The following is an 11,116-nucleotide window of genomic DNA, read 5'->3' on the forward strand; positions in this document are numbered from 1 at the left end:
AATCAAGAGTGCTTTCTAAATTACTGTTTGACACCTTCTTTTGGAATGGTGATTAGTGTTAGGACTCCAGGCCTCCTGTCTATACAGTTCACACCAAAATTCGGTTCCGCCTTCCACCTCAACATTTCACCCCACCTCCTCCCTCTCCTCTCCGGAGCGCACTGTGTTTGGTACTTCCTCCCATTCCTGCACAGGAAGTTTTCTTTCTAATGATCTCCTAAGGGCAATTTCTTATGGGGTACTTTTTGATCTTTATTCCTACTAACTCTCTGTGTGGTTCAGCTCTGGGTGTGTTCCCTAAACGCCTCGTGTGTGCGCATGGAGGTGGGATCACGGGGCGCTGTAGCGATCCCCAGCTGGGTTTACAGTTGACTTGCTGTTTGAAGCTGAGGCCTACTTAGAGGTAGGCCACTGGGGGCCTGAACTGGAAGGGTACACCACACTCCTGGCTCTTCCCTGCTCTGTCCAGCTCCTGGGTGCCGTGATGTAAGCAGTTTTCCTCTGCTGAGCCTCACACTTCCTGCCTTGGAGTCAGCAGACTGCAGATAGAATCCCCTGAAACCTCTAAGCCAAAATAAACCCTTTCTCCTCTAAGCTGTGGGTGCTGGGTATTGTATCTCAGTGAGGGGAAATGACTAAGACACCGTCTCAGCAGAACCAGACACACCACCCGGTATCTGAGATGTAGGTTTCTGGGATCCCTTTCTTCTTTCCTTCTCTTTGTCTGTGGCTCACTTACTAATTAAAGGCATGTCCCCAATCAAAACTGTGTACACTAGTGACATGTCTCTTCAGCTCCTTCCTTCCATTGGTTCAAGCTTCTGTTGGCTCTACGATCCTCTCCAGTACAATCCTCGCCCTATACATTCTCCTCTCCCAGGCTCTCATCTAGGTCCTGGATCTATGCAAGAAAATCTGCCATGCATTCATTTTAAATGATGCCCTCTCAGGGTGTGTGGACTAAAAGCATAGAAACTCCCACTCTGAGTGAACACTGGATCACGAGATATAAATGAGTTGTTTCAATTCAACCTGGTAAACACTGAGCTTGTTTCATGTACAGTACGGTACAAGTCAAGGAAACATAACTTTCTCATCTATATGTGTATTCTTAACAAGAATTTTTCACAATTTGAAGGAATATCAAATGTCCCTGGAATGATACCTACAAAAACAGCAGTAACATTAGTTAATAAAAGCAAACAATAGTTATAATTTCTGAGTGTTTATTACACATGAGGCACTATGTGAAGTACTTAACACAAAATTTTTCAACCTCACATCAGGTAGATGAAGAACATCTATCATAATCTTTATATAAAAACAGAGACAGAGAGTGCCAATAATTGTTCCTAGTGATGAATCCAAATTCTTGAAAGTCATCCTTGTTCCTTGCTTCTTCCTTCAGTTTTCTTCCCAAGAAATTACCAACTTCTGCTGACTTTCTATGAATATTGCTCAGTCATCCACGTTTCTCCATTCCCTGTGCCAGCATCCCAAACAAATTCGCCATCATTTCTCTGGTGGCTTATTGCTTTGCTATCTTGGTAGCAGCCAATCCAGAGTGAGCCTCCGCATAGATTAACATAACCATGTTACAATCCTATTTAAACCCTGTCTACATTTTTACTTGGTAAGTCCAACATGCTAATGGAACCTACAGAATTCTCAGCCTTTTTTTCTGGTTGACCTTCCAATCTTGCTTGTTTACCCCTGTGAATGACCTGATCGCTGGGCTGCTAGTAGGCTTTAAGAGCACTCTATGACTCTAGATGTTCAACCATGATGTATCCTCTGCCTGGAGAGCTCTGCCCTGCCCTTCTTCCTCTGGCTAATTCTTACTCGCCCCTTGGGTATCAATTAAGCAACTTCCTGCATTAAGGCTCTCACTGGATTGTTTTCCATGCTAGAAGTCTTCTTAGATTGCTTTACTACTTGTATCATGATCCCCTTTATTCTGTATTATTGTTATTTGTTGAAATGTCCACCTTCCTAACTAAACATAAGTAACACAAGGCAGGACTAGGGCTGCCACCTTTAAAATGGACCTAAGTCCCACACAGAGTAGGGTCATTATGGTTTGGATGTGAATTGGCCCCAAAGTGTGGAGCTTTTGGAAGTGATTGTATCTTAAGCACTCATAATTAAGTGGATTAATCCATTTGTGGGTTCAAAACTTGATAGGGACTTTTGGAAAGTGATGGAGTTTTAGGAGGTCAGACTTAGTAGAAGGGAATGGGCCCTTGGGTTGTATCCCTGGGGCCCATATCTGTTCCTAGCCACGACCACCACCTCCTATTTTCACCTCTCTGTCTTGAGCAGCTCTCCTCCGCCATACTGTCCCACTGTGATGTTTCCTCATCACAGGCCTAAAAGCAATGGAGCCAGCTCACATGGACTGGAACCTCTAAAACCATGAGCGAACACAAACCTTCCCTCCTTTAAGTTGTTATTCTCAGGTATTTTTCACATGAACAGAAATCTAATTAGTATATAAGGGCCTTAATACACAGAGAATGAGCCAAAAAACAAGTCTATCAGTTTCCATACTCTTAAGCACAACACTATATCACATTCTGGTTGAGCTCCAGCCTAAGAGAGATCCTGCTCTTGGTTACATAAGAATCTAACCAAGATTCTTCAACATGTTCTTTCAGGCAAAAAGTCCTTGGTTGTGGGTTAAGGGTGTAGCTCAGTGGTAGAGCACTTGTCTACCATGGCAATGTCCTGGGTTCAATCTCCAGCACCACACCAAACAAAACAACACACAAAACCCTGGGTTAAAAGAGCATCACCTCCATATTCTCTAAGTCAGATAAGAAATGAAAGGCTAGCCCCATAGTCCAAAATTAATTAAAGATAAAAATTAACTGATTACATCAAGAAAACTGAGCTAGTAGGGAAAATTTAAATAAGTAGTTTATTTTATATAAAATATTCAAGTCAAAAAATATAAATTGTATTGTTCCAATATTTTTGAATTCATGGAATTTCAGAATGAAAGAGTCTAATGTTAGCTAGCTTGGTGCTCTATAATTTATAGAGGAGTACACAAGGACCAGCAAAATAAATTACTGGCCCAATGACATGGACTGGCTGGATGACTTGGAGTCATGCTGAAAGTATGGATACTTTACAGCAAAATTTGAAAAAAGGTGTTGATGTTTGAACCAGGAAGAGAAACTAAAATAGGATTGAGGTATCACACTTGTACTTCAGAACTAAAGTCAAATACCACACCCTTCCACAAATTACCAGTTAATAGAGAATGAATATTAATTGAAAATAAAACATTGTCATAATGATATTTTTAAGGGCCAGTGACCCATACTTGCATAATAGAATAATATCTGCTTTACAGCTGCTAGTGTTATGTCAGCACAAAAGATATTCATTAAATATACGCTGATTGTAAAAGGACGTACAGCATAAAAATCTATGGTACTATGTATTTTGCTTTCATTGTTTTTATATGTCCTGAGCGCTATGACCATGCCCCAGAATGATTATATGTTTAACAAAATACAACTACAATGAACATCTTCACAGATATTTGAATACATACTTATGTAAAATAAAACTGAGTTGCTATGTATTCCACTTTAATTAAATTCAATAAATATTTTTTAAAGTACTACAAGTGCTAAGAATTGACAAAATAACTGGGATACCAGAATTATTAATACCTCACTTCTGCTTTCAAGAATCAAGTTTGGTAGGATACGAGACATCAACAGATAGTTTTCTGTATAAATCCGAAAACAGACATACATTCTCTATAATATTATAATAAAAGTAAAACAAAGTGTGTTGTTAAAATTCTTACTTCAGAGCAACTGTTCCAGTCTATAAATACATTGCATTTTTCTTAAAACATTTGTTTTATATAACGAATAACTCCGAAGGAAAATTATGAATAAAAATAGCAAATTGTCTTCCATACCTGCTATTCGGTGTACAGGTAGGAGGAGAGAGACGAAACCTACCTTAGAAAGAGCAAAGAAATGAGCGGAACAGTGCTGAGTGAAGACTTTATACACTCCTGTCAAGGTCAATGGTGACAAACTTAGTCCATTTTGCCATGTTTCTATATTTGTCTGCTGGTTTTTGAGAAGTTGAACCCAGGGATCTGGATTTGGCACCCAAAATGTCTCTGAGGAAAGGATGTTGAGATGCCAGAAAACTATTCCATTTCTATAACTGCAATCCACAGACTAATTCAATTCATTCCACAAATGCTTACTGCATAATAAGATTAGACAATATTAATATGAGAAGCGGTAACATCCCCTGTAGTGGCATTCTTTTTGGAGTCTTGGACTCTAGAACTCTGTCTCCCAGTTATTTTGCAATGTTAAGGGTCCCAACATTTCCTATACTGCCAAAAAAGTTAATAGAACTTATCTACTATTTATTTAAGTAATTCTAAAAATACTAAGAATATTTTTTAAGGGTGTACTATGTTCCAAGCTCTAATCATGTTGCATATGTCAATGAAATTAAACCTCACACCAACTCTATGGAGTAGCTTTTATTAATGTCAGAGGCTATGAGCTAGTAATACTGGGAGATAAGATCTGAACCTGGAATACTGAACTTGAAGCTCTATTTTTGTAACCATTATGGTGTAGAATTGTTAGCTCAGAATTCTGTTTTGTACACTTCCTTCTTTGAAGTAAGCAGCCTTTAAAAAGCCTTTGTCTATCCAAGGAAATGCACTGCTATTTGCTGCTTCCAATATGCAGGAACTTTCTTTCCAAGCCTCCAGGTGAAACAGACAACCAATTGATTCTATTAAAAGAAGAAACTAGCCAGTCAGGATCTTTGAAACTGAATCACTTTTCCAGGACTTGAAAGCCTTTTCACTAAACTTGAAAATTTCTCTCAGGAACAACGGGCTTTCTGAATTAAGCTTAAAATAACTTTGGGAAAGTGACGTTAAAAAGCAAAATACTGAATTATAGACAATAGCTCACATAGTCATTTCTCACTACCGATGGGCTAGTTCTTCATAACTATTTCCCCTCACCAATTAATTCACCATTTCTCATGAGTGGGTGGGAGAGAATACAGTAGAGAATTATCTGTACTGAAGTCTCTTACAGCCCCATCGTGGGCAAAAATAAGCCAATAATAGATGCCGAAGTACTGCATAATTATAACAAATCAGTTATACTAAGATGAGCCAATATGCCAGTTTAATTGAGATGATCTTTGTTGCTTCATACAGGAATGTGATTTAATTACAGTGAGTAAACTGACAGTCAGCAGTAAGCTCGCAGAAATCCCAGGCAATATGAGATGAAGCAAAAGAAGTATCACGCTGGCTGGCAGTTGCTTGTAGAACATGGACATTAAAGCTCTCCACTGAGCCTTCTGGAGATTGCGCACCGTTTTCATGCGTGCTCAGAGCCTGCTGGAAAAGGGTGTGCTGTTGTCGGGAGATTTCAAAAACAGCCCAGTCAGATAAATCGCACAAAAATTTAATTTCCATTTCTGAGGATTTAAAATGTTCAAATGCTGTGGGAACTAACCAGACTGATCTTCAGATGGGTTTAAGTTGGAATACAGGAGAGGCAGCTGCTAAATGTCATAAGCCTGTTTCCATTTCTGGCCAGTCAGAAGAGACACGCACAGGGTGGTGGGGGCAGGCGGTGAACAAGGGGAGGTTTTGTACCGATGGTAGCCATGTTGTTGCTCTGGGTTGTGTATGAAAACAAAAGAAAGAGAGGAAGAAAGAGAAGAAAAGAAAAAAGAAAAGAGGGGCAGGACCAGGGTGATGCGGATATACATAGCTTAGGCGGTATTCACAGCAGCTGGAAATTCAGACTTGGTCTATATTATTATTCCCCCCTTAGGGGTTTGAGGCAGGGTGACCTCTTCCCTGGGGTGAATAGAGAAAAAGGATCAAACAAGGAACTAGATATCAAGCAAGTAGTCTTTTAAAAAAGCAGGTGACAACTAAATTCTGTCAACAGTTGCTATATTCAAACGATCAACTCTGACAGAAAATTAAGTTGACAATAAAGTTAAGGCAACTCTTACAACATAAAAGCCTCTTTGATGATCTCTATTTATTTGTAACAGCAAATCATTCCACTTAAAAACGTAGTTGATCAAGTATTCAGCCTAAAAGTCAAATCTGGAATCTTACTATAATAATTGTTACAGAGGAAACGATATGCTACAAAGATGTTATGGAATCATTTGAGACACATGAAATTTATATAGGCCTTTGAGACATAATTCATAACAACAGTTTTTCTTTTGTGTTCCTGAGATAAAGGGTCAATGTCATTTTTAAATGTTAGAATATAATCAGGTGAAAGAAAAAAAATATCTTCCATACAGATCTGCCAAAAATTTATAAAGGATTAAAAAGCAAGACTTTGACACTCTCTTAATTCCATAGGGCTCATCTTTTCATTGGAAAAACACAAATTCTTCCCAATTTTATTGGTGTAATGTGAGGATTAGAACATTTGTGAAAGATCTGGATGTGTGGACATAAAGTGATATCTTCATATTTTCTAGAATATATGATTATATGCTTCTGAGAATTAATTATTAAAGATGTGTGTAGTGACAATGAATTGTAAGACAGTATCTACAATATATTTAAGAATTATATGCACAGTGAGGCATGGTGCCCCATGCCTGTAATCCCAGCCCTCAGGAGGCTGAGGCAGAAGGATCATTGCAAGTTCGAGGCCAGCCTGGGATACATAATGAGTTCAAGGCCAGCCTGCTGTACGTAGTGAGATCCTGTCTCAAAAAAAAAATTATATGCATAAATAAAAGTCCCAAAGTGGCTACCTCTAGCTAGTGAGATTATAGGTTTTTCAAACAATTATTTTGCTTTTCTTTATTTTCTACTCTAACTATATTGAACGTGCATTTTTATGCAGTAAGATGCTGGTCAGTATCTCTGGGTGTAAAATAAGGGGGGAGAAATTAGGTCTATGTCTACAAATATAGGTACATAAAACATATAATTAGTTTTATGTATAAATAAGTCACATATGTTCTAAAATTTGAGGGGGGTTGGGAGCAGCGTTGCAATGACCTGTAGCAGGCTTCGTATTCTCCCCTCCTCACATCATTCCTTTGCTTCGACTCACTCCATATGTGACTCTAGCTAATAAGCCATTTCAGTATACTTTCTGCAAACCTAGGACTCAAACCTAAGGCTTTCCACATGCTAAGAAGTGCTCTACTACTAAGCTATACCTACCACCCCCAATTAACAAGTTAGAATGCATTCTTCAACATTTTTGTTCATGCTTGTACATCCAAGTTAACCCCTACTACATGGCATAATAAAAAAGGAATCAACTATATAAAGGTCCCTATGTTCTGTTTTTTCTCACTCAATAATGCTTTAAAACTTGCCAGAGGAACATTTAAAACTATAATTCATTATCTTAAAGGCTACATGTTTCTTACCATGTTGTATGTATCATGAGTTATTTAACAATTCACTATTGGAAGTTTCCAGGGATTTGGCTTTGTTTGGTCACTCTGAAAAATTTTGCAACCCGCATGCTTGTCCATATGCCTTTCCTTGTGATTTTTATTTGCCAAAGCTCCCTCAGGGTGGGACTGTTAAATCAAAGCAAACATACATTTAAAATTCAATAGATATGGCCAGATTGTTTTCAAAAAAGCAAGAGGAATTAACTCCACCTGTCATGCATAAAATCACTCTTTTTTCTACATTCTAACAGTAAAAGCATTCTTTTCTAAAAAAAAAAAATTGACAGTACAGTATCTCATTGTTATTTCAGCTTCATTTTCCTATTAAAATTTTTGAGCATTACTTCAAATGATTACCAGTCATTTGGGTTTGAGCTGTTAGCTCTACTTGTTTATTTTATCTACTTTTCTATAGGGATATTGACCTTCGCTTTCCCAGTGCTTCCTTGTACAGTTTGTAACCTTAGGCCTTTTGTTATTATTAATTTGCCAAATCTGTCATTTATCTTCTGAACTTGTTTCTGGTAGCTATTGTTTTATACTTTGATATAGTTATGTAAAATAAATACTTTTTTCTTTTCTCTCTTTTCTTTTCTTTTCTTTTCTTTTTTTTTGTTTTGTTTTGTTTTGTTTTTCACTGAGCTACAACCCCAACACTTTTTATTTTGTGTCAAGCGAGGGTCCTCCAAGTTTTCTAGGTTGCTCTCAAAATTGTGATGTCCCTACCTCAAGCTCCTAAATAGCTGGGATTGCAGGCAGGCACCAACCCACTGGGTCTATCTTTTCTCTTCATCACTTATACTGTTTTTGTCAAGCTTGGAGGATTACACATGATTATATTTAGTCACTATTTCTTAATAGTCCCAGTATTAGTTGCCAAGGGGAACAAAAACAATAACAAAATTACCCTTTGCAAGTGGACATGTTGAGAACTAAAAACCTCAAAATAACAATGACTTATAAATAAGACAGAAGTTTATTTCTTTTATGAAATCTGGAAGGAGCTAATCCAGAGCTTATATATATCTGAGTGTAAAAGATCGGGTTTCCTCTATCTTGATCTACTTCATGGCTTCTCGTCCCTAGAACAAGTTATGAATCAAATTTTGCTAGAGACCCAGTCATTTTATCCATTTATTTATAGGAGAGAAGAAACAAGATAAAAGAAGAGCCATATTCTTTTAAGAATTTTTCCCAGAGTTGCTATTTCCATTTCTGTCACATTAATGAGAACTTGATTACGTGGCCGCACCTCACTGGAGAGGGTGCTGGTATTTCCGCGGCCAGGAGAAACAGTCCTGATTCCTGGTGGTCTCCCCGGCAGATAAAAGTTGAAGGTTCCAACAGTTTGGAAGATGAGGAAAATGAATATTGGGTTAATGTGAAAAAAAAAACTCCAAAAGAATAATTAGTTGAGATCATTTAAGACTAAGGATTTTGAGAAAAAAAATACACCCTTTATGAAAGCTTAATACTACAATAAATAAACTCATTTTTTCATAGTTTTTCGAATCTTGCTTATTTCTCCTGATCTTTCTCCTCTGACACGATACTTCCCAGTTACCATTTTCTTCCACAGGCAAGTGGGCACAGAGGTTTTAATAAGTGATGCTTAGAAATTTGTTATCAATCAGAAATGACCCAGCAACAACGTAGATACGAGACACATTTCTCCTACCCACTATCCATCCTCACCAGTCTCTTCTGCTCATACACCTGACAATCTCAACAATCTGGAAACTTTTTTTATGAGCCTGGTACAAGGATCAATGAAAGAATCCACATGTAAAACACACTTGAGCAAAGAAGGACAAAATGGAAACAAAGCTTTGTAAATAAGGAGAGCAAGAGGGGTTGAAGGGAGGGCAGGGGAATGGGGAAAAAAGGAGGGATGAAGATGTATCCCGTACAGGCACAAATTCCCTATGATGAACGTGATCATTATGTACATCTAAAATGCACCAATAAACTTAATAAAAACATGTTCCAGCTATATTAGTGTTGCCGGGTATATTCTGTTAAGTGGCTAGTTTTCAAGAAATAGCTTCTGTTTAGATGCTGTCATGTCTAGCCGATTTTTAATGAGGTTTCACACTGAAAATGAATGTAATACATTTTATCATTAACAGATAAAGATAGAGCCCAAGCAGGTGCCGTGGGTTATAATGTGAGTTGTTATCTGTCTTCCTTTCGAATCTAAGAAATCAATTTAAAAATAGAGTTTAGAAAAATCTGTATATATTAAAAAGAATGCAGATATTTTGAGCAAAGCATGTCTCTAATTTTAAAATAAATTATATATGCTATGAAAATTATGATGCATAATTTGAAGTAAGAGCACACAATAAGCTAACAAGTCTCCCAGTTTTATTCTTTGGTCATGTCTGATAGTAAGCTTAAAAAAAGAGGAAAGAAATATTCAGTTCGGATCTACTCATTTACAATTTCAGCATCTCTGAAAACTGGGTCCGTCATTCAGCAGGGATGACTTTTCTCATGATTGAAGCCGAAGGCAAACGTACAACCAAATGGGCCAAGAAATCTAGATTCTTACGCTGTGATGCTTCAATAAACAGCTCTCATGCAGCACTTTATTAATCAATTCATGCCACCTATAAGTGCCTTCAAATTATAACTTATGCAAATCAGGGCTGTCTGATTTTGCAGCTGGGAGATATCCTTCTATGCAGAGCTCCTATTTGTCTTCACCAAACTGAACACGATAAAGTTGTCAAGTCTGAAATGCATTTTTTATTCCAAGTTTCCCTGTTATGCTTCCTTTTCCTGTTTCTGTGAGCTTGTGAGGTTAATGTTCTCTGATCTCTTTACTCATTTCCAGGTGGTTTGCCGTCATGTTCAATGAGCAGCTGGCTATTTGCCACCACAGGTTAAATGCAAGTAAATAAGGAAGGCTGTCCTTCCCAGACAGTTCACACTCGAGAGCAGAACATTTGAACCCTGGATAGAAACTCTTGAAAACAGCCAATAATAGCAATGCTGATATTTTCTAGAAATTTTTAACTAAAAAAGTATAAATACGAGCATATTTTTAATGATCTGCACATGAACACATATACTTGCCCTCACCCGTGTTTTCTCCCAGGAGTTTGGCTGACATGTGGTCACAAACTACAATATCTGCCCCCATCTAGGACATGAGCACTAAGCCTCCATCCCCACCATACCTCCAATACTGGGAAATGAACCCGGAGCTCCATGTGTGTTAGGCAAACCCCTTATCCCTGAGCTGCATGTCTGGCCCTTTTTAAATTTTGAGACAGAGTCTTGCTAAGTTGCCTACTGTAGCCTTGAACTTGCTATCCTCCTTCCTCAGGCTCCAGAGTGCCTGAGATTACAGGTGTTCCCCACTCTAACCCTTGCTTTTATTGAATTTAAGTCATGTACACAACCGAGGAAAAAGGTAAGGACTGGTGTTCTGGTGGATTTCTCTCAGTCAAAAATAATTAGAGAACAGATCAAATGTAGCAAGTCAAAATTCAGTTACATTTATCTGTAGCTAATTCACCTTAATAACTTCTCAACTATGCTGCACTGGAAGCATTTCCTATTACCGTAGGAGATTCTATTACAATCAAGGAGATTCTATTAAGTCACCAGGGGATGCAAATTCCCACTATTC

Source organism: Chinchilla lanigera, unplaced genomic scaffold, assembly GCF_000276665.1.
Source record: "Chinchilla lanigera isolate Chin_1 unplaced genomic scaffold, ChiLan1.0 scaffold00026, whole genome shotgun sequence".
Taxonomy (NCBI): domain Eukaryota; kingdom Metazoa; phylum Chordata; class Mammalia; order Rodentia; family Chinchillidae; genus Chinchilla; species Chinchilla lanigera.